Source organism: Thamnophis sirtalis, unplaced genomic scaffold (assembly GCF_051295495.1).
Source record: "Thamnophis sirtalis isolate CommonGarterSnake01/CBP01778 unplaced genomic scaffold, rThaSir2_p1.2 scaffold_3, whole genome shotgun sequence".
Classification (NCBI taxonomy): Eukaryota; Metazoa; Chordata; class Lepidosauria; order Squamata; family Natricidae; genus Thamnophis; species Thamnophis sirtalis.
In genome coordinates this window covers 33,551,441-33,571,562 of record NW_028261383.1, presented here as the reverse complement: position 1 = coordinate 33,571,562, position 20,122 = coordinate 33,551,441, and positions in this window count along the sequence as shown.

The window sequence follows — 20,122 nt, the reverse complement described above, 5'->3', positions numbered from 1 at the left end:
AGGTCTTTAATGTGGGAGACCCAGTCTATGCCCAAAACTATGGGGACAACCCAAGGTGGCTGCCCGGACAAATCACTCAACTAACTGGACCCTATTCTTATAGGGCCCAGCTCAGCGACGGGCGAATGTAGCACTGCCACATCAATCAACTCAGACGGCGGCCCACTACCACAGCAGACCTGCACCCAGGGCAGGCCCAATCCAGCCCCGGGAAACTAACGCCACCAGAGGCTGCTCCAGCGCAACCAGAAACATACGCAACACCCCCCAACGATGCATTCTCGTCACCAGGCTTACTGAGAATCCTGTCAGTCCCATGGTGGTCAAGTTTCCCACTGACTCAGCTGCGCAGCCTCCAGAAGTTCCATAGGACTCTCCACCAGCTCCTCCTCCTTTGGCTGCCGCCCCTGAACTAAGACGATTGGGGCGGAGCCGACGCCGGCCCTAGTACTTGACTGACTACGCATGTGCTAACTGGAAGGAGAGGGGTGTTAAGTCCTCAGGGCTACAACGCCATTGAAAGGCATTGCTGGCTCCTGATTGGCTAAGACGCGAGCAGCCAGCTGGCGGGAGAATGGAGCCATTCTATTGATTCAGCATCTGACGGCTCCTGTATAAAAGAGCTGTCAGCTGTCAAATGTTGCTGTTTGCTAGTTCGTGGTTTGCCTTGCTTTTGCCTTGTTAAGTTTAAATAAAGGTTGTTGTTCGCTTTCAACCTGCCTTGCCTCAGTTCCTGCCTGCCTCGTTCTCCCTACAGTACAATATAAGAATCCTACCTTTTCTACCGATCTATTTTCTGCCTCCTGAGTCCCAGCTGATTGGAGTCCCAGGTGATTAGCTGGGTCTTCTTTTGTTGCCTGCACAGGAGAATGGAGTTGGAAAGCCTGTTAATAGGGTGGGAAGGGAATGAAGATTTTACAGTCTCTTTCCCCCAGGAGTGGGGTGGAAATGGAGATTTTACAGTTTCCTTCCCCCAGGAATGGGTGGAAATGGAGATTTTACAGTCTTCTTCCCCCAGGAGTGGGGTGGAAATGGGGATTTTACAGTCTCCTTCTCCCAGGAGTGGGGTGGAAATGGAGATTTTACAGTCTCCTTCCCCCAGGAGTGGGGTGGAAATGGGGATTTTACAGTCTTCTTCCCCCAGGAGTGGGGTGGAAATGGAGATTTTACAGTCTTCTTCCCCCAGGAGTGGGGTGGAAATGGAGATTTTACAGTCTTCTTCCCCCAGGAGTGGGGTGGAAATGGAGATTTTACAGTCTTCTTCCCCCAGGAGTGGGTGGAAATGGAGATTTTACAATATCCTTCTCCTGGAGTGGGGTAGAAATGAGATTTTGCAAAAATTGTATTTAGGCCTACATACATATGAAATAACTTTTTCCAGCAACAGAAAGACAGGCTTGATTAAAGGAGTGGATCTAATTGAGGAGTAGAAGATAGTTAAATGTGGAGACGCACAATTGCAAACATGTTCTACCACAGCACCCCCGCTGCCCCAACCTTTTGTGTGCCAGGACCCAATTCTGTACAGGCGGTTTTTCCACTAATGGGAATCGGGGGGTTCACACGTATCATATCTGGTATGATAAAATAAATCTTGGTTTTAAAAATCATTATGTGAGAGATTAAAAACCTGGAATAAATACAAGAAAAGGTTGCTTCTGAAATTGTTGGGGTATACCTCAACTCAATAAGTGTCAAGATTCCGAGTTATGAACCGAACCAACCCAGCTACTCTGAGACCTTCGGCTTTCTCAAAGTACTGAGTACATCATTTCAGCACATTTTAAATGCAAAACCAGTTCTGGCTATTTCCCACGTTTTCAGTATAATTAAAGAATGGACAGCTCCCTCTCTCCTTGTCACAGGTCGCATTGTCCAATTAGGTGTTCTGGCGTCTCCTTGGTAACTTCTCCCAGCCTTCAGCCAGCACCTGGTGGGATGACCTTGATTCCCACAGGATCAGAGATGGTATTCAGCTGGTTCTGACCGGTTCTAGCAAAGCGGTAGTGGACATTTTGAGTAGTTTTGAGAACTGGCAAATACCACCTCTGACTGGCCCCGCCCCCATCTATTCTCTGCCTCCCGAGTCCCAGCTGATCAGAGTCCCAGCTGATTGGCTGGGTCTTTTTGGCTGGGTCTTTTTTTGTTGTTGACCTGAACAGGAGAATGGAGCTGGAAAGCCGGTTAATAGGGTGGGAAGAGAATGGGGATTTTACAGTCTCCTTCCCCCAGGAGTGGGGTAGAAATGAGATTTTGCAGTATTCTTCCCCTGGAGTGGGGTAGAAATGAGATTTTGCAGTATTCTTCCTCCAGGAGTGGGAAGGAGATGGGGATTTTGCAGTATCCTTCCCCTGCCATGCCCACCAAGCCACATCCGCCCCATCCTGCCCACAGAACCGGCAGTAAAAAAATTTTGAATCCCACCACTGCATGGGATATTAAGTTGTTGATGTCTGGTCTGACATTCCAGAGAAAATGGCTGTGACAGGCCTGATCTGTTTAGAAGTTGACAATAAGCTTTTCACAATAGCCATGAAAAATGGTTAAATAATTAGGACTTCCTGCTGTTTGTAAGCAGGAAACCTGTACTTAAGACTTGGGTGCAGTTACATACAGAAGGTATAAATTTGATCTGGTTTGTCTATGCATAAATAAAGGCGCAATTTGAAAATGACAAGAAACAAGGAGATATAGGAGGGAGTACAGTATGTAACGTTTGAAATTGACTTATACAAAGATGACAAACATGTAATTGCAAGAATTTATAAACTGCTGTTAAAATATGATACAGAAGCTGAACAAAATAAAGAACATATTATTAAATGGATTACATTTTGGGCACAGTGCTGACATGGATATTTGGGGAAAGTGTGGAGTAGTTATGAAAAACTGGTTTTTCAATAGCAATGTGTTTTTTTAACATATTTTAATGTTCACAATGACAGGTGATCTTCAACGTACGACCACAATTGAGCCCCAAATTTCTGTTGGTAAGTGAAACATTTGTTAAGTGAAGTTTGCCCCATTTTACAACTTTTCTTGCCACGGTTGTTAAGTGAATCATTGCTGATGTTAAATTAGTAACACAGCGGTTAAGTGAATCTGGCTTCCCCATTGACTGCTTGTCAGAAGGAGAGCACATGACCCCGTGACACTGAAATTGTCATAAACATGAGTCAGTTGCCAAGCATCTGAATTTTAATTAGGTGAACGGGAGATGCTGCAACATTCATAAGTGTGAAAAATTGTCACATTTTTCAATGCTGTTGTAACTTCAAATGGTCATTAAACAAACTGTTGTTAAGTCCAAAACTACCTGTATATGGTAGTGATAGTATATAATCAACAATGATGCACCTTTCAAATTTCACCTTAGAAACATAGGAAGAGATGTGTAATCTGCAGACTGCATAGATCATAGATTTGAAGGGGCTGGATTAAAGCCAATTGCTAGAATCAGGAAATAAATATTGTAAATATGTGAGTCTTCAGTGGACAAGAAAAAGAAAAAAGCAAAGAATTTACGACGTCACAGCACACAAAGGTTTGAATGACTACTTGTAATGAATTGTGAGAATAACCCTGGGAGAGAGGAGGAAGAATCACAGCCTAGAATCGTGATGGCAAACCTACTGAAGGAATGGAGGTGTGAGAATCACCTTAAAATTCTCCCTTCCCAATTTTCTGGAGAGCAAAGGTAAAGGAGGGGAGAAGTGCTTTCAGGCTTGCAAGACTCTTTTATTGTACCCTTACAATAAAAGTAATGCTAATATTCATAATAAATCTATACATATAAAAACAGCTGTGTGTGTGTATGTTCCAGCATAACTCTGGAACGCCTCAAGCAATTTCAACCAAACATGGTACACAGATGACTTACTCTCTGGAAACAAATACTGTGGGGGTAAGACACCTCTAAAACGGTGTGTGTGTTCTGTTAAGATACGGCATGTTGTACCTTAAAATGGTTTCTCCTGTACTGTCGTAAAATAGCGTCTACTGTACAGTACAGTAGGGTTGCCATGGTAACGGCTTCACAGTATTTACTCCAGAAGGGGGCTCCCTCTGGAAAGGAGGGAAAATCCAATATTAGAAATTACGTTTGGTCTGGCTATTTCCCCCCTATAAATAAATACCTGTGCAATGTTGGGTTATCAACTAGTAATAAATAAATAAAACTAATGCTGGTATTCATTTCCATTTCTTACCTAGACTGCCTCAAAGGGCTGACACTACTGTTGTGAAAATACTCCCTTAAAAAACAAAAATAAGACACTAAAAAACCTGGACAATATTTGATTTTTAAGGCTATGCCTGCTGGACAGGGGACATGAGGATATAAAGGAAGGGCATGTTCTCCTTTTGCTGGGCATCTGGTAACCCTATCCTCACATGGTCATCCAGATTGATGTCTTTGGACATTTATTTTGGGCTTTACTCCTTTTATATTCCAAAAGGTTTGTTTTTTTAAATGGATGATTCTGTCAATCTTTTTGGGATCCTTTGTCATGAATTACAACATTTAAAGAAAACTTTAATAAGGAAGAAAAGCAAGAAGAAAGGAATCTGATTATCTGGGTGATGTCACTGCAATACACTCCTAGTGACAAAGGAAACAAATACCTGTTTGTGGGGAAGGGAATTGCGTACCTTGGCTAAATCAATAACCTTTTTGTTATGTCAGCTGCTCACTATGCTACTGAAACCCAATGACTTTTGGCTGCACTGGGTGCAGCTTTCCTCATTCCCCACCAGGTAGGAAGAGGAGGTGATGAAGTTACATTCCTCATACCAGGTATGTGCATGTACCATCAATCAGATTCGATTGGTAATCACATATTTGGATAGATTTTTAGAAGTGGCCTTCTGTTGCCTTCTTCCTAAAGCAGTGTGTGGGAGAGGAGAGAGAGGGGGAGGGGAGGGAGAGGGGAGGGGGAGAGGGAGGGAGGGAGAGGGAGAGAGGAGAGAGGGAGAGGGAGGGAGGGAGAAAGAGAGAGGAGGGATCAATTGGCGCAAAATCACCCAGCTGGCTTTGTGCCTTAAGGTGAGACTAGAACTCACAATTTCTCAATCTCTGACCCAATATCTTTAACCACTACACCAAAGTAACACATATCATGCCTCAAGGGCCAAAATAGCTAGCCTTCTGATTTATAATTTATCAATATTCTGCTCATAAAGAGGGATTAGCCAATCTGGGTCTTGGGTTCAAGTGAAAGATGAGATTACTACTACTATTAAATAGTGACACTGTGAATATTTTATTTTCAAGGACATCTTCTCTTTCTGAGGAACGTTTTTTGGGGCAGATATTGGAAAATTACAGTCATGAGAGATTTTTAAAACTCTCTCTCTCTCTCTCTCTCTCTCACACACACACACACACACACACACACACACACACGCACCAAAACAAAACAAAACAAAACAAAAGTAAAACAATGCTTTAAATATTCATGTACTTTTTAAAAAAAAATACAATCTATTCCTGTATGGAGCTATTTAGCACATAAAAAATGTCAAAAAAAATCACAAAAATGAAATCCAAGTGAAACAAACTAATTTTCAGAGGCTCCGCGGGCTTCACGAGATCACAATCCTCTCACGCGACCTCCGGAGGGTGCATCTCTGAAAACTGTGGGAGAATAGGTGTACTCTTGAGAAGAGTTTTGCCAGGAGTTGGTGAATGCTGGCGTATCACCCAAAACGTTGTGTGCCATTGGTTCACCATCATTGCCCTGCACTTTAAATTGTGCTTGGATGGACTCTAGCCATAATGCATGGATAAACCAACTGTTCCATATCTGGTTTTCTAATGTCACAATTGCCAGTTAAAAGCAACAAGAGTTTGGGTTTGGCCCTTTCTTCCACCACTTCTCAACCCAGCAAGACTGTGAGCTGGTTAAAAGTGAAATGAGAGAACCAAATATTGCATATTGCATTTTGTGGTTTCCATTTCTCCCGAAGCAATATTTTTAAAAAGTGTCTGTTGGGACAAAATTAAGGCAAGACTTCACAATGCAGCTATTACAAGCTTTCATGTGAACAAAGGAATATGGCGTAGAAAAATTAGAATTCTTTTGCCGGAAAGACCATTTAGCTCAGAGGTGGTATTCTACTGGTTTGGACCAGTTCGCCTGAACTGGTAGCAGAAATTGTGGGTGGCCCTACTCACCCACCCTGACTCTACGGCATCCCATTTAGGCCCTTTTTCACCAAAAGCGCTTTTGCGAACCAGTAGGGAAGATAAGTGAATACCACCCCTGATTTAGCTAAATATTCTTTACTCCATGCCCCAAAAATAAACAAGAAGGAAAGAGAGAAGGAGGAGCTTATTATGGGATCACATGCTAATTACTGGAAGTTTCCTTATTTGCCCAAAGAATTAAACAATCCATTAGATAAAGCACTGATTACTCTTGGCATAAGGACTTCCCAAATTATACTTTCTAAAGGGCTCATTATGGGAAGCCACTGCACGTATCTATTCTTAGAAAACTGCTTTTTCAGTACAGTATTAGAAAGCAATGCCAAGTAATTAAGCACTTAGCTTGGGGTAAGCAAATTGTCATCCTTCATTGTTTATATAGCTCTCCCAACCGGAAAGGTACACTTAAGATCTCTCTCATCAGCTCTGTTATTTGCCAGTGCTGAAAAACAGGAATACGGCAGGATTGTTAGCCTCACTTAAACATAAATTTACAAGGATTCCTAAGAATCTGACAGGTGTGTATTTTCTATTGTATAGGTAATCCTCATCTTACAATCATTTATTTAGTGATTGTTTGAAGTTACAGCAACAAGGGGGAAAGTGACTCACACCCAGTCTTCACACTTACAACTTATCACAGTATCTCCACGCTCACTTGATCAAAATCCAGGCACTTGGCAATGGGCAAGTATTTACAACAGCTGCGGTATTCCACTTCCTGGGTTGTGTGATCAACATTTGTGACCTTCCTAGGTGGCTTCCAATAAGCAAAGTCAATGGGGGAAGTCGGATTCCCCTAACGACCTCATAATTCACTTAACAACAGCAGCGAGTTGCTTAACAACCAGAGCAAAAGGGCTGTAATATCAGGCACGATTTCCTTAATGACTGCCTTGCTTAGCGATGGAAATTCTAGTTCCAAAAGTCAAGGGCAATCTGCAGTTCCAGACTGCTTCTGAAAACAGGGCAGCAAACATTGAATGAGGAAGGCAGGAAGACTGCTCTAAATGAGGAAATCAAAGGTGGTGCAGTGGTTAGGGTGCAGTACTGCAGGCCACTTCAGCTGACTGTTATCTGCAGTTCAGCGGTTCTAATCTCACCGGCTCAAGGTTGACTCAGCCTTCCATCCTTCCGAGGTGGGTGAAATGAGGACCCAGACTGTGGGGGCGATATGCTGACTATGTAAACCGCTTAGAGAGGGCTGAAAGCCCTATGAAGCGGTATATAAGTCTAACTGCTATTGCTATTGCTATTGCTATTCAGCCCCGCAAATATTTTGAGAGCATGTGAAATCTTTACTAGAAGCAATTGGCACTCTGAAATCTTATCACTGGTAAATCTCACTTATTCCGACTTTTCACTGTGGTGGAAAAAATATCCTTCTGGGTTCAGTTCCAAGTGGGGAAAAAGACACTGGATTCATGAACATTGCTTGGAAAGATCCTGATGAACAGGATCACATGGTTTGAGGTCCAGGGTAAAAAAAGGGCAGAGATCAGAGGTGGGTTTCAGCCAGTCCCGTCTGGTACGCATGTACCGGTTGAAAGAATTTAGCGTGTCTTCCCCTACCGGGGCTTCCGGGGACCCAGTACCGGAATGGTCCCTCCCCTGGCCTGCCCCCCCCCCCCGCTCGCCCGCCAGCAGAAGCCTTCCTGGAGGTTTTGGCTGGCGGGCACATGGAGGAAGCTCCAAGCCTTTTTGCCTTCAGGCAGAGCTGATTTAACCACCCCACGAGGGGCTGGATTGCCAGTCTGATGTTACAATCCATGCTAGCTCTCTGCTAAGTGTAGCAAAATAGAAAGGTGAGGAGCGGCTGGCATCTGGGAGCGATCAACAAGTCTGGCTCACATGGAATCTAGTCCATTCTACTGAAAAGTGATTGCTTGGCTTTTAGTGCAGATTACAGCCATTGGAGAGTGAGCCAGCCAGCCGTCACTACATGAGCTGCCGCGTTGAGGCTGATTTTCTGCACTTATCTCTGTTCCAATCGCCCCCACTCACCCGCCAGCAGAAACCTCCCGGGAGGTTTTGGCTGGCAGGCACACGGAGGGAGCTCCAAGCCATTTTGCCTTCAGGCAGAACTGATTCTGGACCTTCTACGTTTTCCCAGGCAGAGGGAAGAGTTGCTGAGAGTGACTCGATTTTATGCCCTCTCTGGGCTTTTGAATTTGTGCTTGTATTCTGACTGGTTATCAGACTCCCATGGGACCAGGGGTGGGTTTCAACCGGTTCGCAGCGGTCCCCGCGAACCAGTTGGTCGGCGAACCCGGAAGTAAGTAACTTCCGGGAACAGCGAAGGGCCCGCCCGCATTGCTTACCTGGTTTTGACGAGTTCTGCGCTTCCATGCATGCGCAGGACGCATACAGCGCCTGCGCGATCCTCCAGGAGCAGCTGGAGCATCGCACAGACGCTAGTACGCATGCGTGCGCTGCGCACGTGCACGAGGACGCCGCCGGGCGTCCGAACCGGTTGGAACGGGGCGAGAAACCCACCCCTGCATGGGACCATGCAGTGGTAACTTTGTAGGTTGTCTGTGTCCCAGGGTTGGTTGAGCCTTGCTGGGTGATGATGTAATGAAGGGGCTTTGGGCAATTCCTATTATGGCTCTGCTTGAAGGAGGTAGATCTTTGTTATGTAGAATAGACTGGCTCAGGCCTTAATGGCCCATTGACAAAGGGGGAGGGGCTGAGTTTCTGCCTCCCTTTTAGTGGAAATATTCTGCCCTTTTAATACTTCCTAAAATATTTCATTTTTCTAGGAGAGGAGTGGGTGCTAACTTCCTACAACTGTTATGACGTTGATGAAAAAGTAACTTTGCAGCCTTCTCAGGCTTGTAAAAGAAATGAAAGGCAAAGTAATATCATAAGCACAACTGTGGTTTCACTTAGGGACCACTTGGCTAAATGATTAAATTGTGACTCCCGATTGTGGTTGCTAAATGAGAACTATCCATAATCAGTTTGGGATCTTCCCCCACTAGTGAGCTTTGTCAGTAAAGTCATTCACACCGTTTGTCATTTTTTCTAGGAGGTTTCATATATTGGGTCTAAAGTTGGGCCCTTGGTCAGGCTGCTCTCTTGGCAAAGGATTCCAATTCATTAGATCAAAAACAGCACTCTTGACTTCAGAGCTGAATAATGTGATTGTTAGGATCCACCTACATGGGAACAAAAGGGGCATGTTTTGAATTCTTCAGAATTTTTCATTAGGCAAGATAAGACCAAACACCCCCCACCCCCCGGGAATATGAAAAAAGCTATAATTAAAAAATTAGGCCAGATGTATGGATAGAAGAGGATAGAAGGTGGCTTGGCGGCTAAGACACTAAGCTTGTCAATCAGAAAGGTCAGCAGTTCAGTGGTTCAAATTCCTAGTGCCACGTAACTGAATGAGCTCCTATTACTTGTCCCAGCTTCTTCCAACCTAGCATGTAAAAATGCAAGTAGAAAAATAGGAGCCACCTTTGGTAGGAAGATAACAGCGTTCCGTGCGCCTTCGGCGTTGAGTCATGCTGGCCACATGACCAAGGAGACGTCTTCGGACAGCACTGGCTCTTCGGCTTTGAAACGGAGATGAGCACCGCCCCCTAGAGTCGGGAACGACTAGCACTTATATGCGAGGGAAACCTTTATCTTTACCTTTATGGCTAGAAGAGAATATTTGTAGCCCAAGACTGAACTGTGGGAGTTTGGGTGCTCTCTGAGTCTGGTGGCTTTCTTGCAGACATTTCATTACCCAACAAGGTAATATCATCAGCACCCTTCTAGCACTGATTATGTTACTTAGTTAGGTAATGAAACATCTGCAAGAAAACCATCAAGCTCAGAGAGCACCAAGGACTGTATAGGTCAGATGTTTTGACCGTGATATGGCCTGCAGCTAAAAAGCTGTTCCTGTAGAGCAGAGATGGGGAACTATGGCCCCTTCATGACTTGTGGACTTCAACAGCCAGAATTCAGGGAGTTGAAGTCCACAAGTCATAGAAGGGCCATAGCTCCCCACCCCATTGTAGAAGGAAGATAGAATGACCTTTATGAACAAGAAGAGCTGCTACCAAAGTATAAGTCACAGAAGTCCTTTCTAGCAATGGTGGGATTCAATTTTTTTTGCTACTGGCTCTGTGGGCATGGATTGGTGGGCATGGTGTGTCTTAGTGGGCATGGCTTGGTGGGCGTGGCTGGGAAAGGTTACTGCAAAATCCCCATTTCCTCCCAATCAGCTGGGACTCGGGATGAAGAGAATAGATGGTGGTGGCGCGAGTCAAAGTCGATATTTACTGGTTCTCCGAACTACTCAAAATTTCTGCTACCGGTTCTCCAGAACTGGTCAGAACCTGCTGAATACCACCTCTGCTTTCTAGTTCACACAAGGATGAAGTGACAGACGAAGCACATTTTTGTTGTACAGTTGCCAGAAAATAAAAGTCGACTTGGCCTACGTGGCACTGATTTCAATCTGATGTACATTGTAGAGCTAACACCTCCATGACGGAAAATGTAGACTTAATATGTTTTTGTTGTCATTGTTGTTTTTATTTAATTACCTGGGACCTCCCATCAAACTAATAACTATGGGTTATCAAGCAGACCTATCTGTTGCAAATGTTCAAACTTGAAACTATAATTAATGACCAATCAAACTTCTCTGCCAATCAGAAGAGGTCAATTCTTACTCAGATGAGCAAACCTTTTCTCTAATTAGTCCTTACTGTTAAGTATTTAAGACTTCTGTCATAACCTATAGCATATTGATTGGAGGGTTGAATGCAAGTAATGATTGTCTCATATTTTATAGTCTTAAATATATTTAATAAATTATACTGATTGGTTTTTAATTATAGCCTCCATAACAACCACAACACATTTAGTCCAGAATTTCCATCACGGTAATTAAGACTTAATAGATGTTTCCTTGTGATTAGCTATTGCAAAAATAGTGACACTGTGCATTTTCTTTTTCTCTTTTGAGGCAGCCATTGGAAAATTAGTCATGAGAGATTTTCATAACCGCCCCCTCTCTCCCATCACATGATGATTTGCGTAGTACATGAATCCAACTGAGGCATGTTGTATGTTTGTCAATGTATTTCCTCAAAAAGGTAAATTAAGTGGGAATTCCTCTTTAGTCCATACAGATTTTGTGTGAATGACATTGCCTCTAAAACTCTACAGAGCTGAAAATATCAAACTATGTAGCTTTGCCTCTTCACCCTTCTTGGGATAGTTTGGAATTCTGCAAATCAGATTTGGTACATCTGAACTCTGGGTTTCCTATAGTGGAAAAAATTTAATTGATTTAAACTATTTTACTCTTTAAAGAAATATCATCGAGGGTCCTGTAAAATGATAGACTCCCCCCCTCTCCCTCCCTCCCTCCCTCCCTCCCTCTCTCTCTCTCTCACACACACACACACACTTCTCCCTACACAATAAACAAATATTTTCTACAAAACCTCTGAAAGGTACGGGACATCTCTGCCCAATGCAGCAGCTGTTGGATGACAAGGAAACCTCCTTTTCTCTTTCTCCCTCTCCTTCCCTCGCTCCCTTCCTCTCTCTCTCTCTCTCTGTCTCTGTCTCTGTCTCCCTCTCTTTCTCCCTCCCTCTCTCTCCCAGCCATCCCATAGCTTTGGTTTAAGGCAAATTTTTAACATGTGTGGAAAGTTGTCAACCAGCCCTCTCCCAGAAAAATGAAAGATCCTAGGAAATATTGAAATGGCAGAATATTATATTTCCCTGGATGTGAAAAAGAAAAAACTTGTTTTAAAGAAAGAATAGCTCCCTGCAGCTTTCTGCCCCCACCCACTTTATCAATGGGCCATTAACATGGCCAAGCCATTCTCCTTACATAATAAAGAATTTTCCCCTTCAGTTCCAGGGGGATGGGATTAAGGCATGATAATATTGGCCCTTTACCAACTCACCACATGGCATCTGAGAACTCAACCAAACTTGGATTCAAAACACAGCATAAAAAGTTGTCCCTGCATGGCCCCGTGGGAGTCTGACAACCAATCAGAATTCAAGCTCAAGATCAAAGGCCAGAGAGGGCATAAAACCAGGGTCTCAGCATCTCAGCCTCCCTTCTTTTTTTCTCCACCAACATTGAAGCATGTGATCACCTTTTCTGTTCTGGACTCAAGCTATGTGGTCCTGTCCACCTTTAAACCATCTTTCCAAGCAGCCTCCATGTCTCCAGTATTTTTTTCCCCACTTGGAGGCGAACCCAGAAGGACATTTATTTCATCACATGACCCTAAACACTAAGTATAAACCTTAATCACAATGTATCATGTGCAACTCTACTTGTTCATGAAAATAATAAACAATAGTAATCAAAGTCAGAGTATAAAAATAAGGAACAACCAGTGCTGTCAGTATTAGACAAAATTTAACTTAAAGTGGAAAGAATAGCTACTTTTTCAGGATTATAGAACCAAGAGCAGTTGTTCTTAGGTTGCTGGTTCAATTGTGGTTAGTCACATTTTGCTTCTAGGAATCCAAATACGTCTGCGAAAAAGCAGGGAGGAAAGATAGAATCACGAAAACAGAACAACACAAGTGGTATGCATGAAGTCATTGTTTTGTGGCAAGGTGTGCCCTCACAACTTTTACAATTCACTGACCAAAGAGGAGTTATAAACAAGGAAGCAGAATTTCCACTTGAGCTGGGCAGGGAGGTATGGCATTTGGTTAAGCTGGTTGTTGAAATCTCAGTAAATAAAAAATGGCATTTTAAAAAATACATGAATCAAAGGTCCAGTTCTCTCTCTTTTTTAGCCTAGAAATTTCACTGCTTTTGCTTTAAGGAAGTAAATTATGTTTCAGGGAGAGAACCTCTAGTTTAATGAAAAGAGGGACAAGCGGAGACATGATAGAAGTGTTCCAATATCTCAGGGGTTACCACAAAGAAGAGGGAGTCAAACTATTCTCCAAAGCACCTGAGGGCAGAACAAGAAGCAATGGGTGGAAACTAATCAAGGAGAGAAGCAATTTAGAACTGAGGAGAAATTTCCTGACAGTTAGAACAATTAATCAGTGGAACAGCTTGCCTCCAGAAGTTGTGAATGCCCCAAAACTGGAAGTCTTTAAGAAGATGTTGGATAGCCATTTGTCTGAAACAGTATGGGGTTTCCTGCCTAGGCAGGGGGTTGGACTAGAAGACCTCCAAGGTCCCTTCCAACTCAGTTATTGTACTATTAACATGCAATGAAGGACTGCCTGCAGCTAATTTCAGCCTTAGCCAAGCAACAGGAAGCCCTTTCCAGGTTAAATAGCATGTATGTATGCAACTAATTCACTAGAATAATAGCATTCTGCTATTTAAACACATCGTAAACATTCCCTGAATCTATTTGCACATTTCACCAGTTTTGGCCAATACAGGCAGCCTAACTGGAGCAAAGGGAAATTGGAAAGTGATTTGTTCCCTTCTTCAAATTCCTCTACGGCTTTTGGTCAGCTTAACCAGGTTCTTTTCGTGATTGAATGAAACTATGGAGGCTTTTAATCAATGGGTCATAGGATTTCCCTTCCCCCCTCCCATTTAGAAAGGTATAGTCCAATGATGGCTAACCTTTATGTCGAGGTGTGGCAACAGCGTGGCGGGGGGGTGTCACGTGTGTGCCTGCCCACACCCATAATGTAATTCTCTCCCCCTGCGCATGCACGCACAACCGCCCCCCCAATGCATGCATGCAGGCCTCACTGAAGCCCCCGGACTTATAGGAGGCACGTTGGGCCATTTTTTGTCCTCCTCAGGTTTCAAGAAAACCTCCTGAAGCTTGGGGAGGGCGAAAAACAGCCCAACATGCAAACCAGAAGTTCGAGAACGAACTTCTGGCTTGCCTATTGGGCCGTTTTTCTCTTTCTTTCAGGGAAGCCTCTGGAGGGTGAAAAATGGCCCAACACACAAACAGGAAGTTCAGGAATTGACTTCCGGGTTGTCCATTGGGCCATTTTCCTCCCTCTGGAGGAAGCCTCCGGAGGGTGAAAAACAGCTCAATGCGGAAACCAGAAGTCCGTTCCCGAACTTCCGGTTTGTGCGTTGGGTGCTTTTTCGCCCTCAGGATGCTTCAGGAGGTTTCCCTGGAGCCTCCAGAGGGCAAAAAACAGCCGAAAATCAAGGCTGAAAATCAGCTGACAGGGCAATTCCTCATGTGCTCTCAGAAATGACTCCGTGTACCACCTGTGGCACGTGTGCCATAGGTTCGCCATCACGGGTATTGTCAAATAGTAACGTATGAAGATGCCACTCCACCCATCCCCAGGAGCTCATTCAAGATTCATATATAGATCTTACAAGACTTCAGCAAATCAGATTTCTGATTTTGAAAGGGAAGTCATCTCATTCATCCCCTACTTGGTGCCAGAATCTGCTATGAAGCTATCCCCAGATGATATCCAGGGAGGTTCTCAGTCATCCAAGTCATGGTTGTCCCAAAGATGCTTTTCAAAAGGCAACTAGACTTCCTTGGTTGTTTTCCTTGAAAACATTTCACTTCTCATCCAAGACGCTTCTCGGAAAACTATCAAGAAAGTCCAGTTGCCTTTTGAAAAGCACTTTGGGGATCCCCGGTTGATGGTTATTCTTTACCTATTGGATAGCCTCCAGTGGGGGTTGTTACGTGACAGCTTGTACGTTCAGGAAATTCTTCCTAATATCCTCCTTACAATTACTGCTTTAAAATAATTGTAATCCACAAATAACTCCTTATTTTCACACCCTAAATAAGTTTAGATCCTTTTGGTATTTTTCATCGGATTTGTTTTCTGGTAGCTCTCCTCTGGCCTCGCTCCATACAGATAGTCCTCAACTTACAACAATAGGGACCAGAATTTCCATTGCTAAGCAAGGTAGTTATTAAGTGAGCCATGCTCTGTTTTATGACCTCTTGGCCATGGTTGCTAAGTGAATCACTACAATTATTAAATGAATCACAGAATTAGAGAATCATAGGGTTGGACGCGGCCGTGGGTCACATGGGAAGCATATTCAGCTTCCCCCCACTGACTTTGCTTGTTGGAAGCAGGCTGGGAAGTTGGCAAACGGCAGTCGCGTGACTCCAGGACACTGCAACCTTCATACATATATGCCAATTGCCAGCCCCCCGAGTTTTGATCACATGACTATGGGGATCAGTGGTGGGATTCAAATTGTTTTACTACTGGTTCTGTGGGCGTGGCTTGGTGGGCATTGCAGGGGAAGGTTACTGCAAAATCCCCATTCCCTCCCAATCAGCTGGGACTCGGGAGGCAGAGAATAGATGGGGGCGGGGCCAGTCAGAGGTGGTATTTACCAGTTCTCCGAACTACTCAAAAGTTTCGCTACTGGTTCTCCGGAACTGGTCAGAACCTGCTGAACGCCACCTCTGATGGGGATGCTTCGACAATCGTAAATGCAAGGACCAGTCATAAGTCACTTTTTCAGTGCCGTTGTAACTCCACATGGCTGCTAAATGAATTCTTCTGCCTTCATAAACTGCTTAGAACTCTGGAAATGGAAATGTGGCCTAATCTCAGAATGCAATGATGCAATATTATAGTTCCTACGAAGATGAAAGTATCCGGAGTAGCAAGTGAAACTGTATATGGAAAGAAAAGGGAAAAAATAGAGATATTATGAACAGTGGAAGAAACAGATTTACAGGCTACAAGAAAGCACAAAAAAAAATAATAGGTGTAGATCAGGGGTGTCAAACTTGATTTCTTTGAGGACTGCATCAGGATTGTGTTTGAACTCAGGGGCCCGGGTGGGCATGGCCAGCTCAACATCATTCATGTTGGAGGCACCTGTGGTGGCCCAAATGCTTTGTAATTAATGCCACATTGTCCTTCTTTCATGTAGCTAGCCTTATTCACCATCGTTTCTCCTACCACTATATAGCATTGATAATTGCATTTCCCCCCCCCTCTCTCTCCATGCTAACATTCTCGTGAACAGTTGCCACAAAACTCCTGTTTGAAAGGCCAAAAGCTCTGCCCGACTTTCACGTGTGTGTGTGTTTGTTTGTGTGTGTGTATGTGTGTGTGTGATGCCACAACGTGTGTCCTAAAGGGGTGAAGATCTCAATACGTCAGTGTGATGCTACTTTTGTCATTTCCGTCCTTGATTCATCTCTCTCCTCCCAGACATAGCAACACAGGAGTGGTCTGGTTTTAGCCATAGTACCGAGATGTTTTGCCATTGTCATTTTCTGTAATATTTTTCTACTTCCCAGTCTAGTTTACAACCTAGGTTCTCCTGTTGGTCTCTCATCCATTTCCTAATGAGGCCTGAATGTGCTTAGCTTGCCTTGTGAGCCCAGACAAAGCCAGTAGCTGGGTAAATATTATGACTCCCATCCCACAAGTAGATAAGAGATTACCCAGATAATAAGACTATAAAACATCAACTATTGCAGTTGTATGTTTTTCATTTAGGTAGTAGGCAGGAACACTCCTACGGCAAGGAAAATAAATCCAGAGAGCTAAAGATTGGGCCACGCCTGTCACATACTTCTTCTTATTCTCCCCAATCCAAACACCAGCATAATAATGGCCAGAGTTTTGTGGTGAGGCCCTTGGTAATCTCCGTTTAAATGCAGCCTGAGTTGTGGCTTTGGGATTTCCTCGCAGTTCGACGGAAATGCTGCTCTCCTGTTTCACAGCTGTGGAATGCCATCCCCGCTTGGCTCCCCACCCACCACCTACCTGCCCAGCCTCCTTTGCCAGGCAGGTCGGCGTCATCGCCCAGAGCTATTTTTGGTCCCCACGTGCGGTCAAATAATGGGTCAAATAATGGGCGTCCTCGGCACGCTCGTTCGGGCATCGGATCACTGTGCTTGGAGAGAAAGCCGCTCCAAAGGGATCAACCCAGAATTTTATGCACTGACTCAAGCTGGGAGTTGAAGAGGAAGCGGGGCTCAGAGGCCTGCCTTGCCCCGAGGCCTCCAGGATGCCAAAAAGCTTCTTTCATTATAAGAAAAACACAGACTGTCACTGCAGCTTGGAAACAACAATAGGGATGCACCTGGGTTATGAAAGAAGAGTCAGATCCTTTCTGACCCAGCCTCTGGGGTGGCTCACGTGAGAGTTTCATTTTCCCCAAGGTGGTTTTGGAAGGACCATGGGTGGCATTTTCCCCCTCATTCTCATGCGTGATCTCTCTCATCTTTGCCAGACTATTTCTCGAATAAGCTCATCTCCCTGGAATCCACACTTATATCTGACATTAATACAATTTAGCAAGTCCAGAGATATTTCACGAGAAGAATACTCCACTCCTCTGCTCTGCTCTCCTCTGCTTATGCCACTGGGCTGGAAAGGTTGGACCTGGACAACCTAGAATTACGCCACCTACGGTCTAACCTAACTTTAGTACACAAAATTATCTGCTACCTGTCAACGACTACTTCAGCTTCAACCGCAATAATACACAGGCAAACAATAGATACAAACTCAAAGTAAGCCGCTCCAAACTCAATTGCAGAAAATACGACTTCAACCACAGAATGGTCAACGCCTAGATTGTACTACCTGACTCTATTGTTATATCTTCAAACCCCCAAAGCTTTAGCCTTAAACTGTCTACCGTAGTCCTCACCCCATTCCTAAGAGGTCTGTAAGGGGGCGTGCCTAAGCGCACCAACGTGCCTAATGTCCCTGTCCTACTGTCCCCATTTATTTGTACTCATTTCTTATGTATATACGTATACCTGCTTATACTTGTTTTCTCATACATGCTTGACAAACCAAATAAATAAATGAAATAAATCTACCCACCCACCTACCTCCCTAACGTTTCAACTGGAGTAACTCTAGCCACCTTATACACAAAGGCTTAACAATAACAAGAGGCAAATAAAAATAGAAAATTAAAAAAGATGTGCATAGATGTGCATAGAGCACATCTCTGTAGAAAGGGCAAACCAAATGTAGCCATGGCTAGTAACCCAAGGTATGCTGACAGGAAATGTGGTTGAAACAAAATCAAGATGGTGGCCACAATGGTGTGAAAAAAGCTGATAAATAATGCACATAAAAACAGACAGAAACTCGATCAGGTACTTCTGTAACAGGGAGATCACTTCTCCTAACCTAGGAATTTCAGGGTTTTACAATCTTTGAAGCTTTAAAATTTGTGGACTTCAACTTCCTGAATTCCCCAGCAAGTTAGACACCCCAAATTCCTCAGCCAGCTGAATCCCCAGAATTCCTCAGTCAACCATTGTGCATTTTCTCCCTCAAAATTATGGGAATTTTGCTAGCCATAATTCTGGTTGTCCCGTTGGGAAGGTTTTTCACCCTCCCAAGGCTTCAGAAAAGAGGCCGGAGGCTGGGAAGGGCGAAAAACGGCCCCAATAATCCAACCAGAAGTTCAGAAATGATCCGTTTCTGGCTTCCGGAGGGCCTCTGGGGGGCCCAGGGAAGGCTGTTTTCACCCTCCCTGGGCTTTAGAAAATCCTCCGGAGCCTGGGGAGGGCGTTGTGCACACATGCACCGGGGTGGGTGGGTTGTGCATGCATGCGCAGGTGGGCAGGGAGCATTTAATTGGTGTTGGCATGCATGGGCGCATGGTTGTGGCACGCCATAAGAAAACGGTTCCCCATCACTGCCCTAAACGATGTTGCCTCTTGCTCTCTGGGAGACCAACTCTCCCTCCTGGGACTCCAGGCTACATTTCAGCACAAATGTGGTTGTAAGTCAAGGACTACCTGTATATCTCTGCAGGTTTTGCTCAGAATCTAGTAAATCCTGCTACATTGAACTGGTTTCATTCTGTGCAATAATCTTTACATAATAACAATCCTGCAGAGGGTGGTTACATTCACCCAGCATGCCAGGCTGAACTAGGGTTAGTGTTGTAAAAACCCAAACAAGTGGATTTATCCAGCCAGACCTACATTAACCAGGAATAACATAACTCAATGTGATTTAGTTTTACTTCCACTCCAATCATTTCTCTCCCTCCATTGCATTATTGCTTTACCCTACAAAGACGTCTGCAGAATCAAAACACGTCAGTTTGGCTGCAAATCTGGCATGGATTTAGCAAAGTTTATCACTGGCTCTGGAATGTTTATGACAAGGTGGTAGGACTGGAAAAGCTAAATTTCTGGAACGTGGTTACATAATCGTAACACACCGTGAAGTACAAATCTTGCCTCTCCTATCAGAGCCTGTGATTTCTAATCTGGGGCTGTGGACACACTGATTATGTAACAGGGCTGATGCCTTGAGAACGATACATCTGAATTGAAGGAGAGCAATTAGCATGCTAATTTATCAAGCTCTCATTCCCTCAAGAACTCTCCCAGCTTTGTTGAAACTTATTAGAAACCCCGTTAAGGCTCAGACAAAAACTATGTGAGAAATGAATCAGCCAATGCAAGATGATTGTCTGTCTGCCTGGTGAACTAACCCAGGTTTGAAACTTGGTTCCGGCTTCCGATTGCTCTGTGACCAAGTAGTAGATAATGCAAAAATGGATTATTCCTGCTGTAAACTGCTGTGTATTCAAATTCACTGGCAAATATATGCCTGATGAACTTTTTCTAACTAGTAGCTTCCACTTGCACCATAGTTAAAGGGCAAAGAAGCCACAATTTTCCCTGTTGAAGATTGCACGCCCTTGGGAATTATTTGAAAGCACCCAGTCAGGCTGGGGGGAGGGGGAAACGGGGGACGGACTCAAGCATAGAATTAGCCTCGAACCCTTGCAATAGCAGTAGACTTATATACCGCTTCATAGGCCTTTCAGGCCTCTCTAAGCGGTTTACAGAGAGTCAGCATATTGCCCCCAACAATCTGGGTCCTCATTTTACCCACCTCGGAAGGATGGAAGGCTGAGTCAACCCTGAGCCGGTGAGATTTGAACCGCTGACCTGCTGATCTAGCAGTAGCCTGCAGTGCTGCATTTAACCACTGCGC